General features: G+C 37.0%; 1 pseudogene; it reads right to left on the reverse strand.

The window, feature by feature from the left end:
• The window catches only part of LOC111544173, a 183,739-nt pseudogene that overhangs the window by 30,112 nt on the left and 135,284 nt on the right, over positions 1-18,343 (reverse strand).

The following is an 18,343-nucleotide window of genomic DNA, read 5'->3' on the forward strand; positions in this document are numbered from 1 at the left end:
ACCAATTTGATCTTCACAACAGCTCATGTGATCTTATCATCCTCTTTCTATACATGAAACAGTCTTGGAAAGGTTAAGTAACTTGCTTAATATTACCTAGTCAATGACAAGGCTAACATTTTAACGACATCTGACTTTCTTCAAAAGAGTTACTACTAAGAAATTCCATATAGTAGTTTAGCTTGATTGTAATAAAAATATACTGAATTAAGCATCTATTTTTATAAAAATAATAAAATTCTTATTAAAAAACACAATCACAAGAAATAATTTGATATCAATCTAATCTCAATTAATTTGACTATAAGAGCTTTATTTATAGCTTCCTGTGGAGATTATTGATCCACATTTGTCTAGCTGTACTTTGTTTTTTTCGACGGCATCTCCCTCTGTTGCCCAGACTGGGGTGCAGTGGCATGATCTCGGCTCACTGCAACCTCCACCTCCCAGGTTCAAATTATTCTCCTGCCTTAGCCTCCTGACTAACTGGGATTACAGGCACATGCCATTGCACCCAGCTAATTTTCATATTTTTAGTAGAGACAGGATTTCACCATGTTGGCTGTAGTTGGCCATGCTGGTCTCGAACTCCTCACCTCAGGTGATCTGCCCACCTCAGTCTTCCAAAGTGCTGGTATTATAGGTGTGAGCCACTGCACACAGTCTCTAGCTGTGCCTTCTGCCATATCACATGCAAACCTGACCCTCTGATCCCATTGAAAAACTCAATAATCTTGAAACAAGCATTTCATTTCACAAGGGTGCATTTTTGCAGTATGTTTCCTACAATAATCTCTCTATTGCCTCTCATCTGGAGAACTTTCTTACCTTCGCTGACATCTCTAGCAAGTCTATTTAATTTCCTCCTCTTCCGTCTCTGTAGCATTTTGAATGAAAATTTTAATTATTTTGCTATATAGATACAAATATAAAAATATGACACAATTATCACTTTATATGTCTGTTAGGGCAAGGATTATATATGATTCACCATATATACCCTAACATATATTGGACCTGCAGTGAAAGTTGCTTCAGTAAATGAATACATTAATGAATGGCAACTACTGAAAATTTCCACAACTTGAAAGGGTGAGCAGTTAAATATGGTTTAAAAACAGTCTCCCCACGTGGCCCATTCTTCTGTTTCCAGATCCAAGAGGACACTTTACCAACAAGTAATGCCCCAGGAGATGACTGAAGGCCAGTCCTACTTCTCTCTCTTTGGTTCATTCTTCAGCAGGTTCATACCTTCATGCTTCAGGCCTTAGCATCAGGAAGGTTTTGGCCTTTGAAACTTGGAATGACTTTCTGTTGTTGATTGACATTTACCCCTGCACGGTTCCAGTTGGAATATTAGCACAAAGGAAGCACTGGAAGTTACCAGAGAGATTCTGCACTTCTTTCCTTTCCCAATATTATTCACTCCCTTACATTATTTATATTTGCCTGATTTTTGTGTCTGTCTTACTATATAATACGTTTCTTTGGTGATGGGTACAATATCATCACCTTATTTCCTAACATCACCATTCCTTACCGGCACCTTCATGCAGGACTCAGCAAGATGTTTTGTTCACAGTGCAATCCCTGAGGCTATTAACTAAATGACTATCTTTGGTAAATATCCTTACAATATGCAATAGTGCTTACCAGTGTGTTGCATTCCCCGTGGTACATCAGGCAGGACTGTGTAAGCAATAATTTTCAGTCTCTATTGTTAGAAGGTTTTCTTCAAGTTAGTAAGGAGGTTTTTTTTGTTTAGTTTAGTTTTGTTTCACCAGGCACTTGATTGCATAATGTGCTTTTCACATGGATGACCTCACTTGAGATAAGTGGTCATGGTTATTTGCTTGCACATGGGGTGTCATACTCAGTCACGTGATGCTGTTACTCTAACTCCAGTTTTTTGGATGAGAAGATCTAGGGTATACTGAAAAGTTTGGTCAGTTATCTATGAGGCAATGTGGTCAGATAATTTCAACCAATAATACTGAATAGTGACTACTTGATTCAATTAGGTCTTTTTTTTTGTTCTTTTACAGAATTAGGAATACAAGTAACAGAGACAGAGAAAAATGGTAGAAAGGGTTAAAAGCAGTCTTAGTAACCTTGGAGATGTGGGGAGAAAATTAGAAGAGAGAAGCAGAAATAAGAAAGCCCTGAGTCACAAGTAAGGAGAACCTCTGGAATGAAAGGAATGAAAACCAGCATTTGAATGGGCAAGATGAAAAACAGAGCGACTCTCAGTCCTAAGCACAATGGTTGAGTTTTGGACAGTAATGGCAGACATTCCAGTTCTCCATGAGGTTTGCCCAGATGTTCCCATTATACTCTATTTTCTCCTGTTTTTGTAGTTCATAGATTTGTTTCTCACTAGGTTACCTAAATGCCTTAGGCTTTTTCAGGTTTCTTTGTGAAATGTTCTGTCAATGAGCTTTCAGTTTAACAATAACAACAACAAAATTAAAGTTAATAATTTTTCAGTTAATTAAGAGCTCGCCTTCTAGTTGAAGACTTCGTATATGAGCTGAATTTGAATTTAAATAGTTCAGTATATTTGGTTAGTGTTTATGACTCAAGTAACTAACACTGAAGATGTGGGTAGAGATCCTCATTTCTAAGTCTCATCTCCTTATATCCTATGTGTTGCCATTTTTCTTAAGGTCAAATAATAAAATTTGTATTTAGGGACCAAAGAATGTCCAAGGGGATTAAAGTTAATTAATATATTTATTGTAAAAAGTGTTAACAGAGTTGGAAAGTTTCAGTATTCAATCTCAAAAAGTGAAATCTATTATGTGACTTCGGTGTGATAGAGGAGGCATGAAATATTTTTTTCAGTCCCAACAAAGAAATAGGTATATTCTTAGATATATGTATAATTTGCTCTTACTTACTCAGCTTATAGCAAAAGTTCTTGACAAAATGGTGATCAAGTACCAAAACAGTCCATTTAAGGTGTTATGCAGAGTCCATGCCTTATGATTTTTTAAGTGGGAATTACAACCATATGTCTTTGATGGTTTGGATATGTAACTATTTAAGGCAGTGGACTGGGGATAAAATTACTTTTTGGAGATCCTCTTCTAAGCTGTGATATAATTCTGTGATCATTTATGCATTTTGTATAGCAGATGTTAAAATGTGAATACATGCAGTTTGAACAATGAAAACATTTTATCAATTGCCCTGTAGATGTGTGTTTCAATAGCTTTGTGACATGTAGGAAGCACTTTACAGTATTAGGGAAAAAAATGATATAGTATCATTAGAAAGTATAGTAATCATAGATGTGATTAAGAAAGCCCTGTGTCATGGTTGACAATAATCATCTGAATAAATTGCTATTGCTATACAGTATCCATTCTGTGCAATTATCCTGCTGGTTTCATTGAGTCTGCAGATAGTTCAAATAATCTGCAACAACAAGCAGGACAAAGGTCACTTGAATGAAGGGCACTACAAGTACAGAAACTTAATAGAAAAAGTCAGAGTTGCCCTGGCTAAGGTATCATAGTATTTCCCCCACACAAAAACTCTTCTCCCAAACCACTTGGGTGTCAACACACTTTGAAAAAGCCATTAACAATGTAAATGCTTTATTACCTCTGAGTTTTGTGAAACAAAACAAAACTCCTAGAAGGCTTTTTATTTCCTTCTTCAGTTTTCCAAAGGGGCACATACACAAATAGCCAAGATGGTCTGAAGACATTTGAACCAGTAACTTGAGGTCCCTTGGGAATGTGCACTCACTCTGATTTACTTTCCTTTCAAATCAGAAGCAGGGGAAGATCTATTCCCATGAATGAGTTGTTAGTGACCACACCTGTTGCCTCTCCCTCACGGTTCATCTGATAATTCACTCACTCACTCACTCACTCACTCATTCATTCATTCATTCATTCATTCATTTATTCAATGGATCCAGGTTGAGTGTATAATATATGTCAGCCTTGTATCAGATACTGGACAACTCAGAACCAGAGGGAGCTTTGACAAGAGCGAAGATGATCTTCTATAGAGAATCGTTAAGAGTTATCCTTGTAAGTAATCGTTCATAAATCATCACTAAGGGCAATTGTTTAAAAAGCCAAACTCGAAGTGGTGAAGAACTTAGAGCCTGAAATGAGTGTTTCAAAGGAATATTTGAAGAAGTTCATGAAGTACCTAGACCAACAGAATATGTTTATTGAGTGGAAGACAAATGATATTCTGAGAAAACTCTGTCTGGGACCCATGGGCAGAAAACAGAAGGCCAACATAATTTTGATTGAAATAGAGATGTCCTCTTTTCTAGAGCCTCATAGCATACTAACCAAGTTTAAATTTTAAGAACATTTTCTGAGTGTTCTTTTTTTCCTTTTGTTCCTCTGTGATGTCGTCCCATGGGAGAAATATACATTATTAACAGTATATTTTTGCCACCGGATTCATCTTATGGATCACTGGTGCTCACACCACTAAAAGCCACTTCTTCTATACTTGTACTCAGTTAATAGTTCCCTAGTTTGTAGTTACAGTTCTGTGCCACAGGCACTAACCACCATCTCTGAATCAGGAGCTGACAGATAAGAGAAAGGTATGAACAAAACCTAAAACCTCATCTAGAGGAAAAACAGCTTCCCAGAGTCATTATAATAAAGTAGGAGTCCTCACCAACAATAAATATCATTTATTAAAAACAAAATCTATATGAAGCTTTTTGTTGGACAGTTTTCATACATTATTTCACTGAATGCTTTTCCTCAGCCCACAAGGTAGAAAGTATTTCTCTTCTTTTATAGATGAGGAAACAAGCTTAAATTGAGTAGTTTGTTTTAGACCAACCACACAGCTAGTGAGTGGGTTTAAATGGAGATTTGTCTTACCCCTCAAACCTGAATTCTTACTGACTTATGTGATGGTAAACATCTGCTGGTGACTGAGTACTGAGCCAGGAGCACTGGAGTTATAAGTCAGAGGACAGAGAATACAAAATGGCAGCCAGGAGAGGCTCTAGATTCCTCTGGAACTAACTCAAGTCCTGTCCACAGCACTTACGAGCTGTGTCACCCTAAACAAACCTTCTGAACAATGGTTTTTTTCTTGTTTAAATGGGGGTCCACAGTTGTGTAAATCTCCCAGGATCCTTGTAAATTTTAAATGAGGTGATGCATATTGCATAAGTTTCCTGTTGGTGCTTTAACAAATTACCACAAGCTTAGTGGTTTAAAACAACACAAATTGATTATCTCACAGTTTGGTAGTTCAGAACTCCAAAATAGACATAGCTGGCTAAAATCAAGATGTCAGCAGAGCTGCATTTCTTCTGGAGGCTGCAGGGAAGAGTCTGTTTCCTCGCTTTTCGAGCTTATGGACAATTTCCACATTCCCTCCATCTTCAAAGCCAGCAATGGCCTGTTGAGTCTTTCTCACATCTTATCGCTTTGACATTGACTCTTCTTTTGCCTTCTGCTTTTGCTTTTAAGCACCCTTGAGATTACATTGGGCCCACCCAGATATTCTATAAATGTCTTCCTATTTTAAAGTCAGCCAGTTCCCCTTTAATGCAACCTAATTCCCCTTTGCCATGCAACAAAACATATTCCAATTCTAGTCATTCAAATGTGGACATCCTTTTTCTTTTTGTCCAGGGGTGGAGGCATTATTCTGCCTGGCAAAAATATAAAGTATCTTGTGCTTGTAGAGAACTCAATATACAATTTCTGATGTGATTATTAGTATTATTTCAATATGCAGATAATGTAATTTATGAATCCATTATCCTTATGAAATGCTCAAACAGCTCAAACACACACATATAGTTATGTATATAGTTATCTGTATAACTATATACATGTACACATATATCATTATAGCTCCAAATTCCTGAATTTTACTCCCTCCAAAGGTAACATTATTAAGAGTTTAGCATGCATCCTAATATAGAGTTTTCATTATTTATTCCAAACATATAAATATTCATATATATATAAAACGTGAAATGGCATAATATGAGGTTGGTGCAAAAGTAATTGCGTTTCTTTGTTGTTACTTTTAATGCAAAAACCACAATTACTTTTGCACCAACCTAGTATCATTCATATTATTTAGTAACTTGCACAATAGTCCCCCTCAGTAAGTGTATCTCTACCTTATTCTTTACTCTATGGTGTCTTACAGTGGAAATATGCTATAATTTATTAAACCATTACCTTCATGGTTTAAGGTTTATATCATTTTTGGAATTATAAACAATGCTACAATGAGCATCTTTGTGTAACTTTGCAAATGTAATTACTAGAAGAGATTTCTTGAATAGAAAGGATGTGCTAGCTTAAAAATATTATGTAATCTCTATACAATACACACACACGTACATTTCCACTGAATATATAAGTGCAATCAAATTGTACACCCCTCATCCTCTCTCATCTGCTCATATCCTCACTCTAACTACCACATTACTTCTCCATGCTAGTAACATGTTCCATCTCCAGTCTGTTGCTAATCTTAAGTATATAGATTATAGTATAATTCACTGTTACTTTGACTCATGATTCCTTGCTCATCAGCTATATTAAACCACTATCCATATGTTTATTGGCCACTTAGATTTGCTTTTTGGTAAATTGTTCATACTGCTTACCTATCATTCTTTGAATTGGTTGTCTTCTCATTATCAATATATAAGTGCTTTTTATTATAGAGACTAAACCTATGTCATCTGTGCTACTTAAACATTTTATCAGTCTATTAATCTTCTACTGACCTAGCTTTTGATATATCTTGCATTTTTTTTCTACTTTATGTTGTCCACCCTATCTTTCCTTTCTTACTGAGCTACTAGGTTTCTAGTCTTCATTAAGGAGGTCTCTTATGCAATTAGATTAGTAATATAGCTTTCCAATTGCTCAACATAGTTTAGTTTGTTTATAATATCATAATCCTTTCTGGAACTTATTTTTATATGTGATGTAAAATAAAAATCCAAATATATTTTCTATGCAATGTACAAGTACCATTTATTAAATAATATACCATTAAGCCTCTAAATTTAAACTATCACCATTACTGTATATTACATTTTAAAATACACTAAGATCTACTTTTGAATTTTGTTCTGTTCTACTAGGATACTTCTCTATACCACTATGAATACTATAATTCTATTTTAATGGATTTATAGTATGTTCTGATATCTGATAAGATGACTTGCCTTTATTTTTTTTCCTTTTTTTGACAATTTACTTAATCTTAGACATTCTTCCATTTAAAAAGATTATTTTTATTCAATTCAAAACAAACATAATATAGTAACAAAATAAAAAACAAATAATATACCAACATCTTATTGGGAGCACAAATGAAATTGCATTCAATTAATATATTTGTTTTAAGAAAGATACTTATTTTCCCTCTTCCTCAGCCACACAACCCTCAAATTTGAGCTAGGCGCATGGCTACTTGGAGTAAAGTCTGTATTAACAGCCTTCTTTGCAGATGAGTGAACTCTGTGCTTAATTTCTGGTAATGTTCTCCTTACTCTCTGCAAGCATCTGGCCTAGATAGGATAAAATGGGTGATGAGAAAAAGTAGCCACGACTATTAACTTAGAGCTTGTGACTGGCTCTGGAAATGAGGACCTTTACAGCTATGGTTTATGTTCATTAATTATTTATTTGTTCCCTTTATTCCTAGTAATTTATTTAAAATACAATAGTAGGCTTAGTTCAAATTTATATCACTCTGCTGTTGAGACCCTATGTAAAAGACATTTGTCACCTGGAAAAGGGAGAAAGACACTAACAGGCACACATCATTGTCTGTAAGTTCTCTCTGTCTCTTCGTATTCCATTCCATGTTTTTCCTTCCCAACAATTGCCCTGAGAAGCTCACTCATCTGCAAAAAGGCTATTAATACAGACTTTATTCCAAGTGGCTATGTGCCCAGATCAAATTTGAGGGTCGTGTGGCTAAGAAAGGAGGAAAATACATATCTTTCCTAAAATAAATATATTAATTGAATGCAATTTCATTCATGCTTCCAATGAGATACACCAATGAACGTCTCTCATCTCTATTTTCTTGTTTGGCTCACTCTGTGTAGACACTATCAGGAGATTAGAGGAAAGGAGAAGACATCTGCATTTATGTTGCTCAGAGTTTTTCAATGATGGTTTTATCTTAAGTTAGCTGCAACCCTCTGCTGAAGTACACTGCTCCTGCAAATAAGAGCTTTTTCTGTATAGCTACTCTCTGAGTTCTAGTATCTACTCCATATCCTTGCCCCTTCAGACCTAGAAGTGGTAATGGCTCCTGCCGTTGCTGTTCCTGGAATACTGCCCTATCCTTTGTTCATTTCTTTAATGTTCATTTTTTTTTTTTTTTTTGAGATGAAATCTCGCTCTGTCACCCAGGCTGGAGTGCAGTGGTGCGATCTCGGCTCACTGCAAGCTCCGCCTCCCAGGTTCACACCATTCTCCTGCCTCAGCCTCCCGAGTAGCTGGGACTACAGGTGCCCACCACTATGCCCGGCTAATTTTTTGTATTTTTTTTTTTTTTTTAAGTAGAGACGGGGTTTCACCATGTTAGCCAGGATGGTCTCGATCTCCTGACCTTGTGATCCACCTGCCTTGGAGTCCCAAAGTGCTGGGATTACAGGCATGAGTCACCACACCCGGCCAATGTTCATGCATTTTAATGGGCCATTTTACTAAACTCTTTTTAATTATCTAGTTTGAGTGTGCCATTTTTTTATTGCCAGGTTCCTGACAATACACACAATCTGCTACAGAGAGCACCCACCCTGTGCTGATCTTGGTGCCTTCAAATACAGGTCCCTGTAAGTATCTCAGCCTCTCTTAAAGGTCTTCCTTTGGTTGGTGTATAGTTTTTTATGGTTGAGTAACAAATTAAAATAATCATTGGAAAAGAGTTCCCTGGGTAGCCTTGGAGAAATTCAACTCTTCTCCCTCTTTCTCACTTGCAGTTCTCAATGTAACTGTGGCATGTACTGGGAATGGAACACCTTGATGTAAGGAGGAACTGGTAGGATCAGCCTAGAGTCTGTTACAGTTCCCCCATAGAAACAGGACATCCTTAAGAGGTTCAGCCCAGCCAGTCTTGTGACCCTGAGGTATAAAGCCCAGGGTGGGCTGGCTGCAAGAGAGGCACATAGAGATGAGAGTCCATCCACCCTAGGCAGCTTTCCTGAGCTTTAGGGGCATGACATTCATTTAGGAGCCTAGCTCAACTTGAGTCTTAGGCTTCTATTGTCCCTTGCTGCCTATGTATAATTAATAAACCTGCTTCGTGTAACCTTGTGTGTGGGTGTTATATATATCTCACCCGACTCAGACTAGTCGGTAACCTGCGCCCAGTGAATGTGCTTCACAATGATAGCAGTTTAACGTCCACCTATTCATTATCTCACAGTTCTGTAGGTTAGGAGTCTGGCCTTGGCATAATTGGCATAATAGTCTTCCGCTCAGCTTCTCACAAGGTCAAAATCAAGGTGTCCTCTGGCTGTCTTCTTGGGAGCTTGGGATCTTCTTCCAGGCTCATTCAGGTTTTTGGTGGAATTAAATGCCTTGTGGTTTTAGGCTGGGGTTCCATTTCCTTGCTGGTTGTTGGCTGATCCTAACCCTCTCACAACATAGTAGCTACTTCTTCAAAGCCAGCAGGGGAATTTCTCTCTAGCCTACCAAGAGGGAGTTGTAAAAAAGATAATGTAGTCCCAGGAGAGACCCTCCCATCATATTTACCATACAAGGTGACTGATATAGTTTGGGTATTTGTTTCTGCCCAAACCTCATGTTGAAATTTAATCCCCAATGTTGGAAATGGGACCTGGTGTGAAGTGTTTGGGTCATGGGGGTAGATCCATGACCCCGCTGTGATCCATGGGATCACAATGAGTGAGTTCTCATGAGATCTTGTTTAAAGTGTGTGGAACCTTCCCCACTCTCTCTTGCTGCTGCTCTCACCATGTGACATGCCTGCTCCTGATTCACCTTCTGTCATGAACGCCTCTTCAGGAGCTGAGCAGATGCCAGCACCATGCTTGTACAGGCTACAGAATGATGAGCTAATAAAATCTCTTTTCTTTATAAATTACCCCGTCTCAGGTATTTCTTTATGGCAATGCAAGAAGGACCCAATGCTGTTACTTAATTAAGGGAGTGATATGCCATTATATTCACACATTTTCCCCAAACTCAAGGGAAGGGATTATACAGAGTATGTGTGCCAGGGATGGGAATCCTGGGGGTCATTTGAGATTCTGCCTACTATAGTGGTGAAGGGGGTTGGGGGTATCTAACTGCTTCAGATATACCTACAACTAACTTTCCTATTTTCTTCTTTATTGTACCCTCAACTATCTAAGATACCTTTGTCTCAATTACTCAGCCTTACTGTAGTTCTGTAGTATCAAATGATCTGTTGATAAGCTTTCCCAATGGTTGGCTTAGATGCAGAATTCTTGGGTCTGATAAGACTTAGTGATGTAGTTTGTCTTGAGATAAATTTTCCAGTCTCCTGCCTGAGAGTGTGGTGAGTTTACACCAGATTGTGTCTCTTCTGTGTTTGACTGAGGAAAGAAAGCTGGAGGCCTAATAATCATCAAATAGGCAGACCTTAACTTAATCATTCTGCCTTCAGAACAGCACTTCACCTTAATGATGTTCTGCCTATAACTCCAAGTCTCTCTGGTTTATTATTTTTTTTCCAGAAAAATGACCCCTTTTCTCCTATGAAGATAGTGCAGGGTGTTGCTTTTCTGCTCCAAGTGGTGTTGGAAGCTGGGCTTTTAATTGTTCTCTTGTTGTCTGTTAATCTAGACTCACCCTTTTGATGTCCCACCTTGTTTTTCCACTTTAGTCTTCCCCGTGCCCAGTTTCTCAGCTGTTGGGGGATTCTGTGAACAAAACCTGCTTGTTTATCTTCAGATTTACATGTTTGGGAATGAGCTCTCTTGACAACTCCTTTATTATCCTTGACTAACAGCTTTTAATTTTCATCTATTGTGCTTTGAAGTTACCTCATTTCCTTGAATATAATGCTTTTGCTTCTGTGTCTACTATGATTATTGCTTGAGGATGAGTCATTTTCAATTAGAAAAGGGGACACATGTGGTTTTATTCTACCACAAATACCAAAGACCAATATTATAATAATAATTACTATATTATTATTATTTTTATTTATTTATTCTTTCTTTTTGAGACAGAGTCTCACTCTATCGCCAGGCTGGAGTGCAGTGGAACAATCTCAGCTCACTGCAACCTATGCCTCCTGGGTTTAAGTGATTCTGCTGCCTCAGCCTCCCTAGTAGCTGGGACTACCTACTGGCACCTGTCACTGCGCCCGGCTAATTTTTGTATTTTTAGTAGGGTCGAGGTTTCACCACGTTGGCCAGGATGGTCTTGATCTCCTGACCTTGTGATCCACCTGCCTTGGCCTCCCAAAGTGCTGGGATTAGAGGCGTGAGCCACTGCGCCCAGCCTGGTTTTATTTTTTACTTTATTTTTTGACTGGTAACAGTGGAATTTACTCAGATGTGCCTTAACATAGGCACTGGGGCTTGTCCACGGTCCTCTTGATAATAAGACCCGGACATTCTGCCAGTTTTTCTTGAGCAATGACACCAGGAAGTTGACAGCCAGGTGAATGTTATACACAAGTTCATCGTCTGTCATCTTCATGTGACCAACAGCCACAGCCAGACCTAACACCTTCTTCATTTGGAACTTCATTGTAAACTTCGCCTCGTCCACTTTGGCCACCATGTTTTCCTTCTGTGTGAGTAGGGAAAGGAACTTTCCTGCCTTATTTAGGCCTGGGCCGAGGATTCGTGGGATCTGCTTGATCAGAGACTCTGAGGCCAAAATTGCATCATACTTCTTGGCTAGCTTCTTGACCAGTTTCTTATTCTTGTTTAGTTTTTTCAGTGCCTCGATATCCATGTGGGGAATATCCACGACCTTGGGCTTCTTGTTGCTTCCCCAGGACACACACGGAGAACTTGGGAGGGGGAGTGGACTTAAGTGTGACTGTGCCTGAGAAGCGCTTGTCCTTCTGGGCATAATTCTTCAAGATGATTTGCAACTACACCGTATCCAGGAACTTGAGGCGTTTGTGCTGGTTCCGGTGCGCAACTTCCCGCACTGCCTCGTAAATGTTGTCGCAAGAGACTTTGCTACTCACGGCTTCTCAAGCCTAACTAACCGGAGAAGAGTCTATTATTATTTTATAATAAAGTTCATATAGCATGGCATCTACTCTGGAAGTTTGGGCTGTTCTTATGGAAAGAGGCTTAAACCCATTGTCTCTGAAGAAATAAGAGTGCTAACAGGATGGCTCTTCATAAGAGTGAAACTGAGAATTTGCATGGATTACTTGTGTTGGTTTGTTAGTCTACCTGCCCTCTGCAATGCATAAAATCACTTTGCCAAGTTAATAAAGGCCCTTGGAGTTGCTGGAGTGATGATTAGATGGGTTTCTGCCTGCAGAGAATTCATATCAGCAATAGATCTGCTGGCAGCATTTGTGTTGTTCAACTTTTAGAAAAAAAAATTAAGTAATAAACATAAATATCAGTGGTTTGAATAAGAAATGTACAGTATGGTATTTAGGGGAAAGAATTAGCATTAGATAAATTTTCTGTGTTTCTAAAGGTAGAAATATTCTCACCATCCTCCCACTTTAATCAAGCCACCAATTGCCATTTTACCTATTTAATTACAGGCTTCCTTTTGAAAGATTGGCTGCTGAGGAATTAGTTTCCAGGGTCACTGAACCCGTGTGAGCAGCCTCACCTCTGAGTGCCACAGAGGGTGCTCATTCTCAATTCAAAGGCTTGTCTACTTAGATCTCTGCTGCAAGCCCTAGGATGTAGTCAACCTGCAAAACATTGCTCAGAAAGAAAGTTACAAGTGCTCGACCAGCCCCTGTGAGGATATTGAATTCAGTTCTTATTTTTAATCATGTTTAAAGATGGGATCTCTTATTTTCATTTGTTATGATAAAACCCATCTTTCATTCTGAAAGGTAAATCAAAGCAAGAACAAAATAGTGTAATCAGTGCCTCTGACGGTTTATACATGATATGGACATATTTTAGAATTGTAAATATGAATGTGAATTTTTGTATGAGTGTAAACTGACACTGATACTAAGAAAAATTTATCCCTTCCATTGTCAAAGAGAATAGTGTTAAAGTAGTTTCTCTCTGTCTATCACTGTTCTTTTTTTCTGACATAAGTAGGTTTTAATATGTTTGTTTTAGCCTCTGAAGACTCGTAGATATGCATAAACTGATCTGGGTAGCATTCTATTTCACAAATCAATGAACAAAGCTGTCCTCCTGAAAAATTATTGAAAACTCTTCATTACAAATGACAATAAAGGAAACTAGAAGAACCAGATGGAGTTCTAAATCCCAAGTGGGTTTTTTGAGCATCAGAATAGGCTGAGGTAAAATAAATAAATAAATAATAAATAAAGCCAACTCTGTTTGACTTGCAAATTTGTTATGAAATAAATATGGAATGCTTCAATGCTGGCTTAACCAGCCCTTCTTCTCTGAAATAATATTGCAAATTTATTTAGCTTCTTTCCTCCTTGAAGATTCTCAAACATTCTATAAGTTATGAGTAGAGATGTTCTCCAGAGAGACAGAAAAAGAACCTAGCAGAAAGGGGCAGTAAACATTTCCAGCCCTTCAATGATGTTAGAAACTATTTGAATTCAGGATAGTGACAATATTCCTTCCTCCAACATATGTATTAGGCAGTTTCCCAGGTTTTATAGTTGAATAGTTCATGTTGGAATAGTGAGTCACCATACAAAAAAAGTCTTTATTTAGAATTTCTTGGTAAAAAGGAAGAGAAAACATTTATTTATACTATTAAAAAAAGGAAACAGTTTTCTAAAAAGTGACTTCTCATTGACACTATCTAATGTGAAAGAGTTTTGAAAACATTTTGGCACATTTCAATATTTCAATTGGATTGGAGAAGACATCCTTCAAATGGTAAACATATTTATTTCAGAGCCTTCCCTAAGAGGAAGGCTCACTTTGTTGTCTTGTTCTTTAGGAATTTAAGGGAGTGATACATCTTTCTGTCTTATAATCTCTGTTGATCCAAATTCACAAATATTTAGCCTATGGAATTCAGCACTATGTTTTGCTCAAATTGGATTGCAGTGAGCTTTTCTAGAACAAGTTAGATCTTTATCTCCTTCCTTTCCTGGACTTGAAGGTTTTGTAATCACTCAATTGGGTTCTTCTTGCCTGCTGCCCAGAAAAAGCTAATACACCGAGAACAGCAGGAATGCTTGCAGCAAAGAAAGAGTTTAAAGATCACAGGGACTGCCAAGTGGAAGGATAGGAGATAATCTTAAATTTGCCTCCCAAGAATTTGGGGACTAGTGTTTTTCAAGGATAGCTTGGCAGTCAGAGGACTAGGGAATGAGGATTGCTGATGAGGTGGGTCTGGGATGAAATCCTAGGGGGTTGACACTTTCTTATTGTGCTGAGTCAGTTACTGGGTGGGGGTTACAACTACAAGATGTTAGTTGGTCTGTATAGAATGCAAGGTCTGAAAAATATCTCAAACACTAGTCTTAAAGTATTTACAATAGTGATGTTATCCATGGGGCAATTGAGGAAGTTAATCTTGTGACTATTGGCTGTGATACTCCTGGGTAGTAAGTAGTTTTTAAAAAAGTAAGTAAGTTATAAAACAATGACTTCTTAGAGTTTATGCCAACAAAAGAAACAATGGCTGGTTAGAGTTTCACAATGCCTACAGCTTAGCAGAATTCAGGCCCCTACCTACTCCAATTCTAACCTTGCAGCCCTTCTTTTGTTTTACAAAGGTGGTGTCAGCCCCTGAGCAAGGAGAAGGTTAGTGTTTGGAAAGGACCTTTATCATCTTTGTTTCATTTAAACTACAAATGAAATTCCTCCAATAGTTAACTAAGAATGAGCAAAGACAGTTATCTTGCAAGGTTAGAAGACTGAGTCAGTTATGTTAGATTTCCCCCACTGACATAAGTTTCATAAAAGTGGTTTCAGCATTGCTTTGGGTTCTTAGATCACTCTTAATCTCCTGCTGGCCTAGGACATTCTACATATACTTTTAAGCAACTCCATCAACTACTGCATTATGTAAACGCCTGGAGTTAATTTAGTTTTGGTATTCTTTATTTCAAGGATTTATTAACATTTACATTTTGGGAACATAATAATGAGAAAGACACTTCCTGACTTCAGTGTGCTTACACACTACCAGGCAAAAAATTAAGACATGATATTAATAAAATACTTTAAAGAAAATACATATGCAAAAGCAAAGCGTAAGTCATAAGTAAAGTCATAAAGAAAATACATAAGTCATAAGCAAAGCAGCATAAGGATTTACAGGGAAACTATTCTTCTGATCAAGGTAATTAGTAATTAACACTTCAACTACACATGTAGGCAATATATCTGAGTTGGATCGTTCAGTGGTAACTCTAAGTTTAGATACAATAGGCAAGATGTTCCTGGAACTAGGTAGCTGTGAAGAGCTATTCCCGTATCTAAATTTCCTTCCATAAATTCATGAGAGAGTACCACAAAGAGATTGCTACTCAGAGCATCCCATTTTTTCTTTTACATGTTAGACTTTAATAATCTTAAATAAGCCAATGATTAAGTACAAAGAAATAAGCAACTGAGAAATCCTGTAAGATGGAGCCAGGCTAATGCAAAGCATCATTCTGATTGAGCAAGGTGATGCTGGATACTCCTTATTATACTCACCCAAGGTTCAATTCCAAGAAAACTCTGTGGGGCAGGCCAGGCAAAGTTGGTGCAGCCTCTGCTTATTCATTCCTGCTGATTCACGACCCCAAACAATGCCTATGTCTTTTCTGAGTAGTCCCAGGGTTTGCTGCAACCCTAGTATAAATATTCCAAGACAGCTCTGATTCTCTAATAAATGTAAGTAAATAGATTCTGATCTATAAGATGTGATTTATGAAACATACAAATCTTTCCTTGCAAAACTATTACTTTCTCATCGTTTTCTCCCTATGTCCGAAATCACATACCTTCAGGAATAATACTTTAATTTAGAGATAAATTCGTTATAGGTTGACACACATATATTTCAAATAGGTTCCCCATTAAATCTAATCAGTCATTTATACCTCAGTGTAAATTAATTTATTTAGATATTTTACTCAGAGAAAAATTTAATGCAAAGTAAAAGAAGGGAAGAAATAACATTTGTTAGGACTAGACAATTAAATACATTTTTTTCAAGTAAAAGAAGGGAAGAAATAACATTTGTTAGGACTAGACAATTAAATACATTTTTTTCAAGTAGCCCATAAACATAGTGGATTCTGCATCATTATTAAAATGGACTCTAGAGTTCAAACTGGCTCAAGTTAACCCTGCAAGTAGTAGAAGCAGTATGTATCCAGGTCTGTGTCAATATAAGTTAAATACACTTGAAGATGAGAAAGTAGGAAGAAGAGGAAGAGGGAGACATGAGGAGTCAGAGGATTCAGAGATCAGTGTTGCCAAAATTTTTGCTTACATTCTATATTTATGCAACATACCCTGTTGGAAGAGCACCTTTGAATAAAATACATAAGTAAAATTTATTTCTGTGCAGTAGTACCTAAGGGAAATGATTATAAGCTGTATTTTGATTGCACGTGATGCAATATGAACATCTGTATCACATGTAGATAGATAAACTTGAGTGATAAAGGCTAAACAAAAAATATAAAATAGCAAACAACAACAATATTTTTTCTCCTTGTAATCTCACTCTTATTTGTAAATAAAACAAAAAGAATATTCATAGATTTTCACTTTGGGGACTATAAAGATGCCAGAGACTGGTTGATTCTATCATTTAGAGTAGCCATAAGTAGGTAGTAGCTTGAGTTTACCATTCAGATGAATGGTAGATATTGTGCAACCGCTCAGAATAAAACTGTTTAGAAACAGTTCTGAAAAGTAAATTTGGGGGAGCTTATTTCCAAATGTATTATTGTGCTGGCTTTTGGTCATAGAGTTGAAAGATCTCCAAAATAGAGCAGCATTTCATTGTCCTCTATACATATGTGCTAGTTGAGACCTTGGTAATAATGCTATATTAAGAGCATAAAAACCATTTTTTATGGTTTTTCCCAAGAAAAAAGTCATAAAAACCCTGGCATTTTCCCGGGTGTTGTATGTATACTTCTGGTGTTATAGAAGATGATTGTTTTGTGCTGGTGGTGGTGGTGGTGGTGGTGTGTGTGTGTGCATATGTATGTGTATATGTAAATATATATATATGCACACACATATCTGAAGAGTTCATTATTGTAATAAATAATAAATAGGCCTTTGTTTAAAAGGAATATTCTATAAGGTAAGGCTAAGTTCATTTTAGTATTCAAAGTTTGTGAGTTGATTAAAAATATTACATTAGTAGCGTAGGTGATATCCAGATGTGACAAAAATTGTGATAGTAAAACATGAATTAAATTTGAAGAAAAATAGTATCATAGTAGACAACAAGCTATTGGAGGCCAGGGAACTTAGAATCCTTATTTGCAGTCCTTTGTATAAAGCCTCGCACATAGTTGATGTTCAATAAATTTTGAATGAATTAATACTAAATGAATTTTTAAAAGTTAGCTTTGCCTCTACTGTGAGTTTGTGGAAATTGTTTATTCCTTCTGAACTGTCAAGCATCAATCTATTGAAAGAAGATGATAATTAGAGTCCCCCAATTTCACAAGGCTATTGTAAAATGCAAATACAATAACATAAATAAAAGTACTTTGCAAACTGCTTAGTATCATACAAAATAAAGATAATTTTATATTGTTTCTAATTCACATATCATAGGTTGACAACCTAGGTAAATTACTTACTACATCATTTCTCTTAGCGTTAGAGACCACAAATGTGTCATGAAAAAATTCAATACTCCAGGGGCATGTTAGACATTTTTATCTAAGTGCTACAAGAAATGTATCCTAGTCCCTGGTGTTTTATCCAACTTTAGAAGTAAAATGAACTTAAATTTTTAGCTTTAGAAGTTTTTTAGGTTTAGAAGTAAAATGAACTTAAATAACTTAGCTACATGCATCATACACACATGAAACACGCAATTGGCTATGAGCATTAGAGACTTGCAGTGTTCATAATTGTCATTATGGAAAGTTGCTCATGTACAGCTAGATTGTCTCCATCACGTAACCTTGGTGTGGTAGATTAAAGACAACCACAAATTCTTTGTTACCCTTTTCATTGAGAAGTGGACTCTAAATCCCCTTCTCTTCAACCAGGACTGGCCTT

Source organism: Piliocolobus tephrosceles, chromosome 7 (genome assembly GCF_002776525.5).
Source record: "Piliocolobus tephrosceles isolate RC106 chromosome 7, ASM277652v3, whole genome shotgun sequence".
NCBI lineage: Eukaryota > Metazoa > Chordata > Mammalia > Primates > Cercopithecidae > Piliocolobus > Piliocolobus tephrosceles.